The sequence below is a fragment of the Crocodylus siamensis genome, chromosome 1 (genome assembly GCF_052110815.1).
Source record: "Crocodylus siamensis isolate JL-2025a chromosome 1, ASM5211081v1, whole genome shotgun sequence".
In the NCBI taxonomy this organism is placed as follows: Eukaryota; Metazoa; Chordata; order Crocodylia; family Crocodylidae; genus Crocodylus; species Crocodylus siamensis.
The window spans coordinates 398,326,654-398,345,078 of NC_143395.1; the positions used below are offsets into that span (position 1 = coordinate 398,326,654).

Sequence of the window (18,425 nt, forward strand, 5' to 3'; positions counted from 1 at the left end):
TGGAACACCTAAGAGCATTATGGGATACTGGGCGACTAGCAACTTCCTATCATGCCCTCTGGCTGGAAAGTGCTATGACTAATGCATTCCTACTGAAAACAGAACAGAAGTGTTCATTTGACTAAACAGATGGGATGCCCAGAATAGGTGAACAAAATGGGAATTCCCCAACAAAACCAGGACATAAGGTCACCCTAAGCAGAGGCCACCAAAGGCAGAAATGAAGTCAATCTATACAAACATCTGGAAACCTAGAGGCAATTGCAACAACCTTGGTTCTTAGTGTAACCCAGGTGGCGGCCCAATAGTTGCCACCCCTTCCCAATATCAGGGATGGTGTGGTGAGAGTGGGGCAGAGCTTCTGGCCAGCACCAATTTACTTTCCAACTGGCCCCTGCTCCCCACAGAACAGCCCATGGTCCCAAGAAGGTCTAACATTTAACTATTTACATTTTATGTACAAAACAAGAATAATAGGAAAAGTTATTTACAAGTGAACTTAAATGGCATAACCAGAATCACAAAACAAACCAGAATGAATTAGTCAACCCTTGACTCAAGAACCACAGGTAGGGTGACGTGGAAATTCAGACAGGATCACTGTTTGGCTAACAGAAGCGCTTTATTTTGCATGGCCATGGGAGATCAGCAAGAGGCAGCTGATGCTCGACATGAGTAAAAAACAGGCTTCTTTATATACTGTTAAATCACATACAGGTCAACCTGCCTTGCAAGAAGCTCTTAGTAGTCTGACAGCAACTCATCTTGGTGTCTGGCAGAGCCAACCGAGTTTTCTCAAGCTGTCTCCTGATAAGCTTATCCTGAAGGCCACTGTGTTCTCACTCAGCCTTTACCCACATCACATCTCCTCCCCATCCTGACTCGACACATATACACTCCTTTCAGTACTTTTCCATTCCTCATCATTCCCCTCTTGTAAGCACTTGTGCTTACACCTCTATATTCATAAGGCCTTTGACATTTTTTTGTCATTCACACTCAAAGGTCACCTCCTTGAGCACCTTCATCTGTAACTCAGTCCTAGAGAGCCTAGAAACATTCTGAGCAGTTTTTGATAGACAACAGCATAAACAACACAGAATCATTTGGATAATAATGAAAATGGCAAAAATGCATAATAAACTCAGAGTACACCATTTTAGCAGGGATTTCAACCATCCCTCTAAATCTAGTAGCCACCCCCACCAATCGAAGGGTTTCTTCTCTAAAACCACATGGATCGCCTGCAACTGCCTTCTTGTGGTGCGGAGGTCTTTTTCCAGTCATTGGTGCTGATTGATCCAGGTACAGCAAGTGTGATTAATAATAGCACAGACCCCACCCTGGGCAGCTAAGAGATAATCCAAAGCCATATGGTTTTTGGTAGCCACCTGCCCTACCTGGGTGATTTCATCATTAAGAGCTCCTAAAGCACCGGCACTGGCATTAAAAACATTTCTCCATAACTCCCGAAATGTTTACAATAGCTCTTTCTAATTCAGCTACCCCCAGCTAAGGGAGCTGGACTGTACCGAGGTCAGACTTGAGAAGTTGGCTGTATATGTTGGGTGAGTCACAGAAACCTTGAGGCAGATGGGTGAAGGTGTATTGCCGGCCCTGGTAAGTAAAAGCAAATAAATATTGAGAGTCAGAGGTGAACTGGTATAGAAAAAAAAGCATTACAGAGATCCACCACAGAAAAATAAAGAGCAGAAGCAGGTATTTGAGCAAGTGCAGTGGCAGGGTTGGGTACCACAGCTGTCAAGGGAATCACAAAATTGTTAATAGCACGCAAATCTTAAACAAAACAATAAACAGGCAACCCCTCAGGTGTACACTTCTCCTTCTTTCAGACTGGAAGGATCGGGGTATTACAACAGGAGCAGGCAGGTACAAGGACACCCTGTTCTAGGAAACCCTGTATTACAGGAGCAATGCCTCTGAGGCAGCAACTGATAGTGGGTATTGCAGGATCGATGGGGGAGACACTCCTGATTTAACCTTCATAGAAACTGGGACGGCACCCTTGAGGAGTCCCACATCAGTTGTGGAGTGGGACCAAAAGGACCCAGAAAGGTGAGCCAATAGTTCCTGTGGCAACAAGGAAGAATTTGACTCAGGCTCCTGTTCCATCAGTGTCATCATCAAGGCAGGAATTTGAGTCTGGGGTAATGTGAGGAAAACCCCATCTGGAGAACAGTGAACTGTTGCCTGCAATTTGCAAAGGAGGTCTCGCCCCAACAGATTTACAGAGGTGCAAGGACTCAGCAAAAAAGCGTGTTGCTCAGTAAGGGCACGAAAGCGGCTGTGTAATGGGGTGGTCAATGGGTTGATCCCCAATACCTACAGCAGTGATTACTTTATCAGAAACGGGAACCTTAGAAACAAAACCAGAGCTAAGCATAGACAAAGAAGCACCAGTGTTGACAAGAAAGGGAACAGTTCGTCCTCCCACAGTAACAGGTATTGTAGCACTGGATAAGGCAGAAAGTAAAGGGGCTAGAGTCTTTGAGTCTTCTCGGCTGTCCTAATACTGATTTTCACCCTTGAGGGACTGGAGAGGAGCTGGTCCAGGCGGTGGAGCTCGGTAGGCGCCTGGCTGAAATGGAGGGGGACTAGCTGAGAGTGGGGTTTATTCAGGCACTCATTCTTCCAATGGCCTCTTTGCTTACAGTAGTGGCAGACATCATTGGGAATGTCAGAGGGACTGGGTGGTCGGGCTGAGCAAAACGGTGCTGCAGGGCACCATGGTTTGCCGCCACCCTGGAGATCTCTGATTTGCAAAGCCATCAGCTTGTCCTGAGCCTTTGATTTTTGCTGTTGGGTTTTAGTATAGAAATGAGTGGCAGCAACCAAAATTTCGGTGAGGGGTTTTGCTTCCCACCTGATCACAGTGTTTTGCAGAGACTCGGAGATCCTAGGTAACAGCCCCAAAACAAAGGTCTGAATAACCATGGCAGAAAGGCTAGCCTCTGGGTCTTGACTGCCAGAATGTGCCTTAAAGGCTTGGATCAGGCAAGAATAGTAGTCGGCAGGATGCTCTTCTGGCTTTTGCTTTTTAAATTTTTCTTCATTATCCTTATAGGAAGCCACAAGGGTGCGCTTATGGCGCTTTTCGGACTCATCTTCCCATAGGTACCAGGCTTCCATTTGAACAGGGTGCTTACTTTCCAAATTTTCTCAGAGATGTTTGAGGATATGATGATCCCACGACCCATCTAAGGGCAAGCGCCATTTGGGGTCATCATTGGTATACCAGTTCCATTTAATCAAGTACTGCGCTGACCAGGGCCCATATTTCAGCTACTGAACAAAAGAAAGGAGAAAAGTGTGAAAGGGAAAATATTTTCATAGATTCACAATTGACTAAGACATAAAACTAAAAAAAGGAAATCAGAGACCACTTTTCACTGATAAGAACAATGTTACTAAAAGATAAGGTTCAGTTTTAGTAACACTCTTCTACAGAAGCCTCTCCTCTTGCCTGTGCTAAAAATATTCAAACATGATTTTATTGTGCCTCCACAGGAAACAGTCCTCCCTTTACAGGAGAACAGACAAAATGACATAGCAGGCCCTTCCCAGCTCTCCTCTCTGATTTATTTATCCTTCAAGCATGTCATGAGCTTTTCATCATCATTTCTGAATTACCCAGCTATCAACATTAGTTCCAAACAACCTCACATGGTGCCCAGTACTTTTCGGTACAGGTGGAATTTCTGCTTCACGTCACTAGCTGTCTTTATTGATTGAGCATGACAGACAAGACACAGTTGCTTGGTCCTCTCAATGCAAAATCTTCAATAAAGCCCCATGAACTGGTGTGTTTTTTTTAACTGGCAGATGTGAAAGCTTTTGTCCCCATCCTTTGACAGGTACATTTCTAACAAAAGTCACTATTGCACATTCATTCACCAGAGGCCAGCATTTGAGAGACATAAACAAAGTGTATTTATGTGTATAATGTCCCCAGCTTCTCAAATACTTCATTATTGATCTATTTTCTCTATGAACGTGCATTGTATTGAATATGCATGGTTCTCCTTAATATTTCCTATAAGTTTTCTTCTTTAAGTGCTAAAAATTTGGCTGGGTAGCAACTCTACATAAAAGAACAACAACACAACCCCCAACATTTTCTCTTTCATTTTTTTGCTGGATAGAAAGAAATGTAGATCATGTGTGCTATGAGGCTGAGAGTTCTGAAACCTGGATTCTAGGCCAAGCATTGGTATGGACTTTCTATGTGACGTTGGACAAGTCAAAGGCATTTTCACAAGTGGCCACTTATTCTTGATTATAAGCTAGAAAAAAAAGGAATATGGTTTCCAGAGATGACAGGTACCCAGCGTTCTCTTTAACTTCAGGTGTTCTGTGGTCAGCTCTGAAAATCCAACCCTGGATGTCCCAACATGGGCACGTTCTTAACATTAAAAGATTAAAAGAAAACATATCAGTGGCAACAGTTGAGAACATGGTCTGTAGCCTCTCTCTCCCTATGCACCATGGAGTCCTGTCTCTAAAATGTACTCCATTATTCATAATAAAATAGTAAAGCACTTATTTTGTAACTGGAAAGGTACTTTCTTCATGTAAAGGATTATTTACAATAAAGTTATTTACAGTTCTCTTCTTCATAATGCAGAACTTTCACTGTGCTTATTTACGTCTGTGCATGTCTCCTGCCAGTCTAACAGAGAGAGAGACAGTCCTGGACCTAGTAGAGAGTTAATAAAAAGGAAGAAGAGAAGAAGACTTAAGTACAAGGCTATATAAAAGACTAAATGAATGAGATGGTAATTAGCAAAGTTTTGTTGCTTACCTGCATGGTTGTTACTAGATCATTTGTGGGGGAGGTTGTGTTTTGTTTGGGGGTCTTTTTTAGATGTGGCAAGAAATGGTGCAGGGAGGAACAGGTACATAAATAGAAGTTAGAGGGAGAAAAGATAATGATAGCCTATAGACTCAAAGAAAAATAGAACTAGAAGCAAATTTAGGACATCATCAAGTCCAACCCCCTCCAGTTAAGACAGGATCACCCCTGGGTAAATAATCCCAGACAAATGTTTTTCTTACCTAAAAGTAAAACTTCCTCAGCCTCTCTAGGAAATCTGTTCCAATGCTTAACTATCTTCACGGTTAGAAAATCCTTCCTAATTTCCAGCATAAATCTCCCTTGATGTAATTTATGCCCATTACTTCCTGTCCTATCCCCTGTCAACTCTAAAGAAAATTGATCACCATCTGCACCTATCTGTGGTAAAGAGGCAAAGTTCGGAAGGCATTATATTAGAGATGAACCTTAAACATATGAGGGCAGGATAGGAGATGGTATGAAGGTATTTGAGTGAGCAGAGGTAGCAAATGGTCAAGGCTTGGTGGTAAAGGCTGAGTGAACACGGCTAATGCTATTGTAATAAGATCATGAAAGAGCACTTGGGTAGGCTCCAGACAAGTTGTGAAGGGCAGTGAAGGTACAAGAAACTTGAACTGGATGCACAGGTGAAGGATGGCAATTGGAAGAAAAACTGAAAGGGAATGTTACTTTGTTCAAAACAGAGGTGAGAGAAAAATATTTCTTGAAAGGATGTGGATATTTTCATACAAATCTGGCGTCATTTGGAAAAGTTAACTGAGAAGTAAAATTCTGATTTTGAGTGAAACTGATTTAAGCTTTAGGTTTCTCTGTCACTGCTTTTTTTTATTTCCCTTTCTTTTTCCACTGAACAAAGGGAAGGATGACATATTTTCTTAAAACCCTTGAATTTAATATAAATATATATAATAAATGAAAATTATAGTGAAAAAGTATTTTAAAAATAACTTTTCAATGAGAAAAAGCTCTTATTTTCCAACCAATCCTGTTCAGAGTGAGTGAGAAGGTAGGAAGGTATTCTTCACATCAAAGTTTTGTGTTTATTTACTAGAGGCAGCACTGCAGTTAAGGCCAACGGGAAGGAAGAGTATGCAGTAGTTCAGATGTATCATTATGAAGATCTAAACAAAAACTGTGGTAGAGAGAAAAGATGAATCTGAATGATATGAAGGAAGCAGCAAGATTTAGACTTGGCCTGGCTGTATGACTGGAAGGATTGGTTTCTCCCAAATTAGGGGAGATAAGCAAAAATGATGGTCTAGATAGAGGGAGGTAGGCTAGAGTGAAAAGGGTGATTTGAGCTATTGGCACACATTTCAGAAGAATGGCATTGGATAAGATTGTTTAGTGATGGGGGCGCATATTCAAAGAAAGACTAAGGTGCTTCCAATGCTGGCATCGCAAGAGCTAACTTTTAGCTTCGTCCCTGAAAAGGAAAAAAACACCAGTTATGTGCCTACGCTCCCTATACATTTCATGGGAGAATTAGGTACCTCAGAATGGCACAGCAAAGCACCTGAATGTGGTGAACTGCCTAGAGCTGTCCAATACAAAGTGCTAAGATGTACCTGAACCTCTATCCTGCTCTGAAGCTTAGGTTTCTAAGCCAGGTCTACAAAGGAGGACTCCTCTATCTACTTGATATCTAGAGCCTGGAACCATTCCCGAGGGTGCATACAAATGAATACGCTTTGCAAGAACTGAGTAGAGCTAACTCTGATGAAGTAGGCTGTTGCCTATACAATCTTTTGTCTCTGAATTAGTTAGTCTCTAAGATGTCACCCTGCCCCACCTACTGCCTTTTACAAAAAACATTCACATGTTATGCACAGCTTTGTGCATGTCTTTCACAGCATCTGATGAAGTGTGCTTCAGCCCACAAAACCTTGTGCTACCCAGACACACACACTCATCTACTCTTGTTAGTTTATAAGAAATAAGTATTACCAGAATTAAATTCATCCATGTATCTAAAGTCAGTGTATGTGTTTTCCCTTTCTTCATAGAGAGTTAAGGTGTCTGGAATGACTTCCAGACCAGAATATAATCCTGCAAAATAATATAATACTTAGTTAATAGTTAAATAGATTTAAGGTAACATTGATAATACTGAAATATGCAGCCTTTTTTATCCATAAAAGAGGTATAAAATATACAGTAGAAAGGCAAGGTCCAAAGGAACTGTTTGGAAGTGACCAGTTTTTAAGTGGGAGAACTTGGTTTAAGGCTGACCTGGCAGTGCGAACCAGAAAATTAGTCTATTACAAAGTTGTGAATGTCAACAAGCTGACTGACTTAAACTGAAGCACTTTCCTACTGTAGAAACAGGATAATAGCCTTTACTTGTTTGTAGCAGTTGAATTTTAATTTTAGGCTCCTTTTTTACAACTGCCTGTTTATATATTTATTATTTATTACTGTTATTACCATAAATGTAGGAGACCTTGTTATGGACCAGGACTCCAAAATAAAGAAAGCCTCTATCCAGGAGTCTATTATCCAAGTAAAAGATGAGAGACAGTGGGTGCATCTATACGAGACGTTTACTGCTGAGCTGACTAGCTCCACAGTAAATGTCTCACCATCTACACATGTGCCCCTGTTGCAGGCTTGCCTTTTGGAGCTTGGGTTGAGTCCCAGGCTTGAAATCTTGCTGTTTTGATTGGTGGAGCTCATCCCCCAATCAGGAGGCAGCAAGAGGAGTTCAGTCATGCCCCTTTCCTGGGTGGAGGGGGAAAGAAGTCCCTCCTCCCCCCCTCCCCCCATGGACCTGATTGTAGACTACAACACTCAGGTCTGGAAGACTTCATGGGGTGGAGCCCTGGAGCATATAAAAGGAGTTGTGTGTCCAGCATGAGGGGAGCATATCTGGGAGAGAGAAGAAAGTAGAGCGGGGCTTAGAAGAGCTGAGGAGAGCTGCTCAGCAGGGCAAAGCAGTAGCCCAGAAGCACCCCTGAAGACTTACATCAGTGGGGAACAGCAGATGGCTCAAGCAGCTAGGCTCTCGGTGTGCAGCATGGCACACAGCATCCAGACCCTGGGAGCTGCATGAGGCAGCTCAGGTCTGCAACCTGTGGCATGCAGCCAGAGACACGCTGCACAGGCCAGTGCATGGAGTATGATCTTTGAAGTGCTTGGGCAGCTCAGGTCCTCAACCTCTGGAACAAGGCTGGGAGCTCGGTGCAGGAGGCACTGCACGGAGGGTCCGGGAGTGCATGAGACAGCCCAGGCTTCTGACCCATAGCAAAAGGTTGAGTCCAGAGAGCCAGATGGTGATTGGACTACTGAGCCAGCCGACAGGGCCAAGCCAGAGGCCCCAGAAGCCCTGCATAGCGGAGCCCTGCTCCAGGGGACAGCGCCCCCTCACCCCCCCACACGAAGCCCACTGCAAGCAAGAGAGAAGCCTGGCGCAGAGGACAAGGGCCACCCTCCAGGCTTGGGAGCCATGAGTTGCAGGGAAAAGAGGATTCACACAGGGGAGGGAAGTGTTCCCCCCCGGTTAGTTAAAGGCTCCTGAAATGGGAGGTCCCACGGAGAGGGCCCCCCCCTAAAGTTACCTTCTTTGTAGGGCTTGGAAAAAGCCCAAGGGCATTGTGGTTTCCCCTCAGAATTGAGTTTATCTTTGGGGTTTATCTGTTTCAGATCAGATACTTACCTGTGACTTACCTGTATCTGGAGCACTGGTATAAGGTTTTATGTCATTTACCGAGAGGTTTGTTACTGGTTTAGATATCTTTATATCTACTGGTTTAGATATCTATATATATGTTTCTATCCATGTTCCTTTCCCTTGTGATAAGATAATGTAAATAAATTTGTATATAGTTAAGTCCCCCAAGTGTCCTGGCCTGGTTCTATAGGGATGGAGGGAAACTGAGTGATCTGCAGTTCCCACCCCATAGCATACCTGCCAGCTAACAATCCCCTTCAATTGGAGAAAGCGAATATATGCCCAAGTTACCTGGGCTACACCCCTATTAGGGCACAGGAAACTAATAAACTCTACAGCGGGATAGTACTTTAAATACAAATATTACCTTGCCATGGTGTTTTTTCATGAGCAGCAGCACATGTGTGGAAGCTGACAGGACTGGCTCGGGCACAAAGGGGAGAAGAGGGCAGCCCTGGCCTGGCAGGCTGATCCCCCAGGGCCTCCTGCCAGCCAGGGCTGCTCCAGCTGGGCTCCACATGCTGCGCATGAATAAACTCTGGAGCTGATTGTGCTGCAATTAATTGCTCCTGGGAACACATTCAAATGTCACACCCAGAAGCAAAAAACTCCAGAGCAATAAGCTCTGGACTTTATTCATGTACAGCAATTGCATGTGTAGATGTGCCGAGTTAAATGGGTGAAGAGAGATGGGAGTATGAGCTAAAAAGGAAACAGTATTAGTCTCCATGACAGAAAATGGCATCAGTATACCAGTAGCATTGTGGGAAATGAAATTTTTAAGAATGGATTAAGTGACTGCAGATATTCAAGGGAAGATCCATCCCAGTATGAGGGACCACATGAGAGAAACTATGAAAGAGTCTGCTTGAACATTAACAAGCAGGTAATGAAAACAGGCATCATAGGACTCAGCAGTCATCATCCTGGTAGCAAATCAGAGCTCACAGATATATTTATTATTTATTATTGTTATTACAAAAGTGATAAACCAGGACTCTGACAGATAGGAGAAGAGAGGCCATGAAGATCCTGTAGTTATGCAAGAAGTAGCAAAGGAACGGGCTAATGAGGATGATCTATGCAGTGACATTCCAAATAGATATGAGTGGGGATAAATTGATTTTTTCTAGGACAGAGAAAAGGATGTTTCAGAAATCATTGCATAAGAGGATGAAAGTCTAGATTAAAGATTAAGTACATACTTGGATAAGAAAGATTATATAGGATCATAGGAATGTAGAGGTGGAAGGGACTTCATGAGGCCATCTAGAGCACCCCTCTGCCAAAGGCAGAAGTACCCCGACTAAACCATCCCAGCCAAATGTCTCTAACCTATGTCAGACCAAAATGTTGTATGTATGCTGATAACACAGAGAGTTAGATCTGAACATGCACAGACAAACTTAGCAAGCAGAAAATTCCACTGCATGCCCAGCGTGTGCCCCCTGCTCGACCCCAAGTCTTGTCAATCAAGACTGCCATAACGCACATGCTCAGTTTACTCAGAGAATGAGGTAATCTGATCTAACGCACATTCTCAGTTCACTGACTGCATGATGTAATTAGACTAGAAATTTCTATGAAGCAAGCAGCCTGATTGGCCACTAAATTCATATAAAAGGCTTGTGAACCCCCCCTCCGGGGTGGTGAGGTGGTGTGTGTGTGTGTGTTTTGGAGGAGAGACTCTTCTCGACCTGTGAGCAGAGGCTAGGGACTGTTTCACAGGGAGAGAACGATCCTTAGAGCAGGGGCTGCGGCTGCAGGGGCTACTCCTAAGGAGGGCTTCTAGCCCACTGGTCTCTTCCTCGCTGCGATTTTGACTATTCGATTTCTCTTCGTTTCCTGTCTTGATCTTTTGAGTACCGGACTGATTCTGGCACCAACCCTGACCACGATTTCAATCAACCCGACTTACTGAGATCACGCTTTACCTCACCGTACCTGGCACTGACCTCAGCATCATTCTCCATCAACTCCAGCATTGATTCCACTTTGGACTGGCGTCACAACCTGTTACAGTTTTGTTGTTCGTATCCCTTTAATGAGCTGTTGACCAGCCCTGGGACTAGTGAGTGGGCAGCCGCACCTATCCTTCAGGGTAGAAAGCAAGGGCTCACTCAGGACCCCTGTGGGCCAACAGACCCCTCTGTTGTTCGTTTTGGTAGCACTATAACTGAAGCAAACTTCCTACTTATGCTACAGAAATGTAAATAAATAAAATTCAACTATTTTTGAAACTGCACGATTCCACATACCGCTCAGACTCCTCACTGCTAATCCCGCCTGTTCCGTATACGAACCCTCGGCCCACCATGACTTTGGGGCCTTTATTCTTCCTGCCCTTTGGGCAGGGGGCTGGACTCGATGATCTCCCGAGGTCCCTTCCAGCCCTGATGTCTATGAAATCTATGAAATCTATTCCCCGACAACCTACTCTTAAAAACTTCCAAAGATGGACATTCTACAGTTTCTCTAGGTAGCCAGTTCCGATGTTCCGCCATCCTCATAGTCAGAAAGTTCTTCCTAGTCTCTAGCCTAAATTTCCCTTGTTGAAGCTTGAGGCCCTTGCTCCTAAGTCTTTCCCCTATGTCCAAGAGAAAAGCCTATCTCCATCCTCTCTGTAATCGGCATTCAGGTATGTGGGCATGTCAGGTATAGGTGCCTAGGACAGGGTACTCCCTTGACCTAAATTGGCCTATAGTTGCCAACCACCTCTTGCCTTTCTCACTGATCATAGCTTGTTGTTAAAGTTAAATCACACAACGGGAGGCAGTTCACCTTTATGCTATATACTCCACCAAAAGAAAAGTCTTGCCACATACTGCAATCTCAGTCCAAATTTTAGGGCTGGCCCATTTAAGGGCCAGCTGTTGCTTGCTGGATTCAGTTGACCTGTATGTTTAAATCAGGGCACCATTGGCTGGGAGCTCCACCACCCATACACTCCCTCCACATCCACCAGATTCAACAGAAATAGAAGGCAACAGAACAAACAGGAGCCAATTGCTCCTCTCACCCATGTCTTGGATTATTGCAGCTGTGAGTGACCGCTCCCCCTCCCCTCCTGCTTCTGGGCACAGCAGCTGCCATTAATTAACCCATCAGTGCTCACAGAGGCCAATTCACTGGCCTCTCTGTCTACTACCACTCAGCTGACCCTCAAGTATGTTCCTCCCCACAGAGCTTCCCAGGCTTCTCCTGGAATCATTCTAGGTCAGTTTTCTCCCCAGCCTGGAAACCATCAGTCTCTCCATACCCTGCCATGCCACAGGGAGTGGACTGGCTACACGGTATTAGAAAACTTAACGATTTTCCCCTCAATCTTCTCTTCTCCAACCTAAATAACCCTAGTCCTTTCAAGCTTTCTTCATTAGTGTTGCATCCCAGGCCCCTAATAATTCTTGTAGCTCTGTGCTGGACTTTTTCCAAACTGTCCACATCCTTCTTGAAGTGTGGGGCCCAAAACTGGACACAGTATTCCAGGTAATGTCTCCTTAGTGCTGAATAGAGTGGAAGAATGACTTCCCTTGATTTGCAAGTGATGTTTCTGTTAATACAATCCAGTATGCTGTTGGCCTTTTTTGGAACAAGACAATACTGTTGGCCCACATTCAAATTATTGTCTACTGTAATCCGCAGGTCCTTCTCTGCAGTATAGTAGCCTATCCAGTCATTCCCCAGACGGTATTTGTGCATATTGGTTCATATATTATATAGAAGGAATGCACAAAATGTATTCATAGTCTTGTTATCCTCTGTAGAGATCAAACTTTATGGCCTGAGTTTCAGGTAGGATGGTAAAATTGCCTATCAGTATTGAGATGGGGTATAGATAGAATGAGCTTGGAAGTAAAAATTAAGAGCTGTCTTTTAGTCTTGTTGACTTTAAACTGATAGCAAGCCTTCCCCAAGTGTATCTCAAAGAAATAGTTGTGACTGCAGTTCAGATATAAATAGTCATGCCTGGAGTAGAGTGAATAGCCCTCATAAAGAAATTTGTGTTATGGATGGGATTACCCAAAGATAAAGGATAGATTGAGAAAAGGTAAAAAGAGATATTTTTTGTTTATGTTTCTGCTTCTTCTGTTGAAAGCCTGGGATTCTACTAAGAAACAGAAGTACGGTTGTCTTCCTAGGATGATGGCAGACCTGTAAAAACAATGGAGGTGATTATTTCTTAGGGCTTTATCCTGAAATTCAGTTCATTAAAACGCTTAGTGTTAAAGAGCACTTGCCTTGATGGGGGCCTCAGTTGTTAGCATCTTGCCAAATAGAACTTTTAGTTAAAACACTGAAGTCTGGAGACATATAGAGGTGATAGTAAATAACAGATTAATGAAGTGACAAAAAAACAGCTTCTTAGAAATGAATACAAATTAAATTATTGTAGCCCATACAAATATAGTTGATAAAAAAGCTCTTACCAGTTCCAGACTGCACTCTAGTTTTCATTCTTATCTAAGATACTGAGATATCTTCAGGATGCTTAATAACAAAAGGAGGTATTATAATCCTGAGTATCATGGTTTATGTTTTTCCCCTTTTTTGTTTTATGTACATTCTAAAATGAACTGTAGCATAGTTTAAAGTGGCATTTTATTTCAAGTTTTCCTTTAAAAATAAATCTCAGTTGACTGAGATTTATATGTTGGATTGTAATGCATTTTTTACCCCCAGATCTGTTATTTTCATGCTACTTTGTATGTTTCTGAATTTTTAAAGTGTCAAGCCGCATAAATTTCAAATGTCCCTTTAAGCCATTTAGACACTTTTCTCATTACTGATGATGAGTTAAAATCATTTTTGGAAGGAGTACTATATGGGATTATCTATCTCATTTACTCAGGATATGAGTTTGTTACATTCCTATTTTTATAGGCAATAATGCAGCTGTGCTAGGCATTTGCCAATTGTTACTGTGTGTATGTTTTTCTTAAACTTGTGTGCTATGGGCTAAGCAGATTTAACACTCCAAAAACCCAGTGAAATGATACCGCTTGCCAAAAAATATAAAGCAGCATATCTAGTGGGATACCAGAGTATTACAAGAAGCTTAAATTATAAGTTAGTTAGTTCAATTTTTGCACAGATTACTAGTGCATATTATCAAGAGCTAGTCTGGATTTTTTTTTACATTGGAACCTGCTAATTCATCAAAACCAAATTGTTTCATGAAAATATATTACCGGGCATTTCCTGGTAACCTCTATCAAGATGCTTTCTCAGGACCAAGTTGGAATTTCCAATCAAAATGAGACAGAAACCGCAACATGTAGGGCACTCAATGCCCGTTTCAAAGTAGGGACTTCCACCTGAATGGTCTTCCTCTGACTGCCACCACTCAGTGGCTACTTCTATATGAGACGCTGACTGTGCAGTTGTTACACAAGTACTTTCATACACAAGTACTAAGTGATAGGCCTGTGTGAAGCAGCTAGAATTTGCTTTGGATTCGGCTGATTTTGGGGACAGTGATTTGATTCAGTGATTCAAATCACTGCCCCGAATCGATTTGGCCAAATCTGATTTGGAGATTCAGATTCAAATCTCTAAATCTCCAAATCACGCAGTCCCACCCCCCAGCTGCTCTCCCATCCTGGCAATGGCTGCCCACCCCCCTGCCCCTGCCCTAGCTGCCAGCACTTTGGGGAAAAAAAGCCCTGACTCACTGGATGCTGCTGGGTGGGAGGGCATTCCCCGCTGTTCCCCACTGTCCCACACTGCATGGGGGGCTCTGCATAAGCCCCCCGACCCTCCCCTTTGTTCCCCCAGCCCCTTCCTCCCACATAGCTGCTCTGCCGGCCATGGCTCCAACCATTTAAGAAGAAAAAAACCTGAAAAATGCTGCATTCACTATTCCTACCAGCAGGGGGCAATCCCCATTGGGGCTCCAATTTAATTCAGGTTCAGAGATATGGCCACCAAATTGAGCCGAATCTCCTCCTAATCAAATCAGCACCCAAAGCTTTGCACAGCCCTACTAAACAACTGTGCAGTAATCAGAGTTACTGGGAAGTAGCATCCCCAAATGGGTTCTGGTGACACTGACTGTGCAGTAGCTCATTACTACTGCACAATAGTGTCACATCATTCTTTGTGTCACACAGCACTACTTCACAGTAGTAATGAGCTACTGAGCAGTAATAATGAGCTACTGTGCAGCCAGCGTCTCATGTAGACGTGGCCAGTGAGAATTAAGTCCTCTCAAGTTCTCTTGGAACTATTTCATTTTGCATAAATAATTAAATATCCATTGGATCAGTGAGAAAATCAGGCAAAAGAATGACTTGAAGCTGGGTTTAGATTATTAACTATTCTGGAATGGGTTTCCCTCTTTTTTCCACCATGAATGTTGCTGAAGTTCTTGGTTTTCTACCAACATAGAAAGAAAATTGATTTGAAACTTCAACATTTCTCATAAAATATATCTTGCTTCACTATTTTTATTTCCTATTATTAGCTATTCAACATTTTAACTACAGTTCAGAGGCCAAAGTGTAGAAAAGCCTATATTCAATTAAACCTGCCTATTCAGGTAAGTACATCAGCATGTGCTTAAGTCAAGTATGTGCATTTAAATCCAACTAAAATCACTACATTTTGAAATGCATGCTTAGATGCCTTCCAGAACCAGGGCTTAAATTATCACAACATCAGGGGCTGTATTATATGGATGCTTCTGACAACAATCTTAAACTCCAGTGTCAGAATCCTATGTACTGTTACTTGCCAAATCTGTTACTGAAACTAAGTCCACAAAGTGAGATAAATAATGGAGACTCTATTGCTTAAGTTACTTTTTAAATGAGAATGTATGAACATGGACATTTCCTATGAACACCCACCAACTTCGACTAGATGGACGTATATCCTATACCTTATCAAATGTTATCGGGCTGCAGAATTCCAAAAGTAACCATCACAATAGCATTTGAGCTGCAGGTGACCACAGATATTTTTACACCTTATTGTCTGTGATTATGGCCAAAAAGATAAATTAGAAATACAGACGGAAGCACATTTTTCCCACAAGCTATTCATAAATTAACTTGAAGAGATCATATATTTAGGACCTGATTCTGTTCCCACTGACATCTATAGCAAAAATTACCACAATTCCAATGGGAGAAGGATTATTCCTTTAATGAGTTTAAAATGGAATTCTATATTAGCAATGTAAGAGAATGAGGTAGTCAAAAGGCAAAATGAGTTCTGGGTGCCTAGGGATGACAGGACTGGACCCCCCTGGTGAATCCAATTTTGTACAGCTTTCTCAGTCTCAAGTACAAAGGGTATAACTAAGGCTTCATATCTGGTAAAATCACTCATGTTAAAACTCTATAATCTATACTGAACTAATTGATTGTCTTTACCATGACAAATGTAAGCAGCTGCAATGCTGTAATGCCAAAAAGAGATGGGTCAGCATGATTCACTAATATTTACATAATCAATTTTTCCAGTACTAGTAAGTCTCTCTGAAATTTCAGAAAATAACAGTAGGATACCAAGTTGCCATTTACACCCATACATCTTAGAACTTCACTGAGTTTTTCCCCTCTGTATTTGAAATAAGAATAGTCAGAAAGAAAGGATTTCAGAATCCTGAAAATCTTTTTTCTTTCTTTTTTCTTTCAATTTGTGATCCGAAAGGACCCATAAAAGCAGAACAACCAAAATACTGTCATTTTCATTTCTCATTGACAATCAAAATGCTTTCCTGACAATGCAAATTTAAGCAGACTTTTGCTGCCAATAAAGAATGTAACACAGCTGCCCTCTATAACTGTGATTGATTGAATTATATGATATGCACCTCCTGTGGTTCAGGAACCAAAAGAGCAGTAATAATGGAAATATCTGTTCCAAGTGAAGTAAATCATATTTGGGTTTACATTTATTGACTAGATTCATTTTCGTTCATTTAGCATCCTTCCTTTTTGCAACCACCAAGAAAAAATCCAACTAAATTAACAAAAATGATTGCCTTCATGAGTGTTAACAGAAGGCACCTTGCTTACAGTTTTTGTGGCCACATACCCACATTAAACCAAAGAAGATCTTTGATTTCCAAAATCCCTGTGATTTAAACAGATGATCTTGAAGATGCAACATAAAATCAATTTCCAGACATGCATTTCAAAAGAAAGGCCAACCGCACCTTGTCATGCATCCACAGATGCATCACAAGCAGGTCCAGGGGGGTGATCCTCCCCCTCTATGTGGCACTGGTCTGGGTGCAGCTGAAGTACGGCATCCAGTTCTGGGCGCCGCACTTCAAGAGGGATGTGGACAGCATGGAGAGGGTCCAGAGGAGGCCACTCATATGATCGGGGGCAACAGGGCAGGCCCTATGAGGAGAGGCTACGGGACCTACCTGTTCAGCCTCCAAAAGAGAAGGCTGAGGGGGGATCTTGTGGCCTGTTACAAACTAGTCAGGGGGGATCAGCAGGCACTGGGGAAGTCCCTGTTTCCCCAAGCACTGCCAGGAGTGACCAGGAATAACAGTCACAAGTTGGCAGAGGGGAGATTTAGGCTAGATATCAGGAGGCGCTACTTCACGGTCAGGGCGGCTAGGATCTGGAACCAACTTCCAAGAGAAGTGGTGCTGGCTCCTACCCTGGGGGTCTTTAAGAGGAGGCTAGATGTACACCTTGCTGGGGTCGTTTGACCCCAGTACTCTTTCCTGCCATGGCAGGGGGTCGGACTCGATGATCTACTTAGGTCCCTTCCGACCCTACTGACTATGAAACTATGAAACCATGAAACTAACCTGCAATGTTGTTTCAGGCTCATTTCCAGCACCCAGTTTTGTGCCCTCACTGGCAATTATAGAATCATAAAAAATGATGGTTGGAAGGGACCTCAGGAGGTCATCTAATCCAACCCCCTGCTCAAAGCAGGATCATCCCCAACTAGATCATCCCAGCGAAGGCTTTGCCTACTGGGTCTTAAAAACCTACAAGGATTAAGACGCCACAACCACTCTGGGTAACCTGTTCCTGTGTTTTACCACCCTCCTAGTGAGAAAGTTTTCCCTCATATCTAACCTAAACTTCCCTTGCTGCAACCTGAGCCCATTGCTCCTTGTTCTGTCACCTGCCATCACTGAGAACAGTCTAGCTCCATCCTCTTTGGAACCAGCCTTCAGGTAATTGAAGGCTGCTACTTAATCCTCTCTCAGTCTTCTCTTCTGCAGACTAAATAAGCCCAGTTCCCTCAGCCTTTCCTCAAGAAGTCATGTCCCTCAGCTCCCTCACCATTTTTGTTGCCCTCCGCTGGGCACTCTCCAATTTGTCCACATCGTTTCTGTAGTGTGGGGTGCAAAACTGAACACAGCACTCCAGATACAGCCTCACTAGTGCTGAATAGAGGGGAACAATCACTTTACCTACCAATTCAGCCCAGTATGCTGTTAGCCTTCTTGGCAACGAGCACACTGTTGGCTCATATTCAGTTTATTGTCCACTGTAACCCAAAGGCCCTTTTCTGCAGAGTTGCTACCCAGCCAGGCAGCCCCCAGCCTGTACTGGTGCATGGGATTGTTCCATCCTAAGTGCAGGATTTTGCACTTGTCCTTATTGAACCTCATGAGATCTCCATGAGATTGGGTATATACAGGACAGGACATTATGGACATTAGGAAATCAGATTTCTGTTTGCTATATTGATTCACTTATTGCATCAGCAATTGTTTCAAATGCAAAGTTTTAATAATGTCACTTGAGCACCCTCGCTGGCAGTGGCAGACAAGACAGTGTCAGTTAAAGAGATGCGGCAGTGGCCAATTGCTATTTCTGCAGTTCCCCTTTCCCCAGAATTACTAGATGCTGATGGCCTTTTATCCCCACTTCATTATGCTACTGCTCGAATGAG

The 18,425-nt window shown here is 43.0% G+C and overlaps 1 long non-coding RNA gene across 1 annotated transcript in view; it reads right to left on the reverse strand.

Moving 5' to 3' along the window:
- Positions 1-670: 670 nt before the first annotated feature.
- The window catches only part of LOC149875269 (uncharacterized), a 228,116-nt gene continuing 210,361 nt past the window's right edge, over positions 671-18,425 (reverse strand). Inside the window, exon 3 of the long non-coding RNA XR_016440018.1 lies at positions 671-1,617. This is a non-coding gene — a long non-coding RNA (uncharacterized LOC149875269). The remainder of the gene's footprint in view (positions 1,618-18,425) is intronic.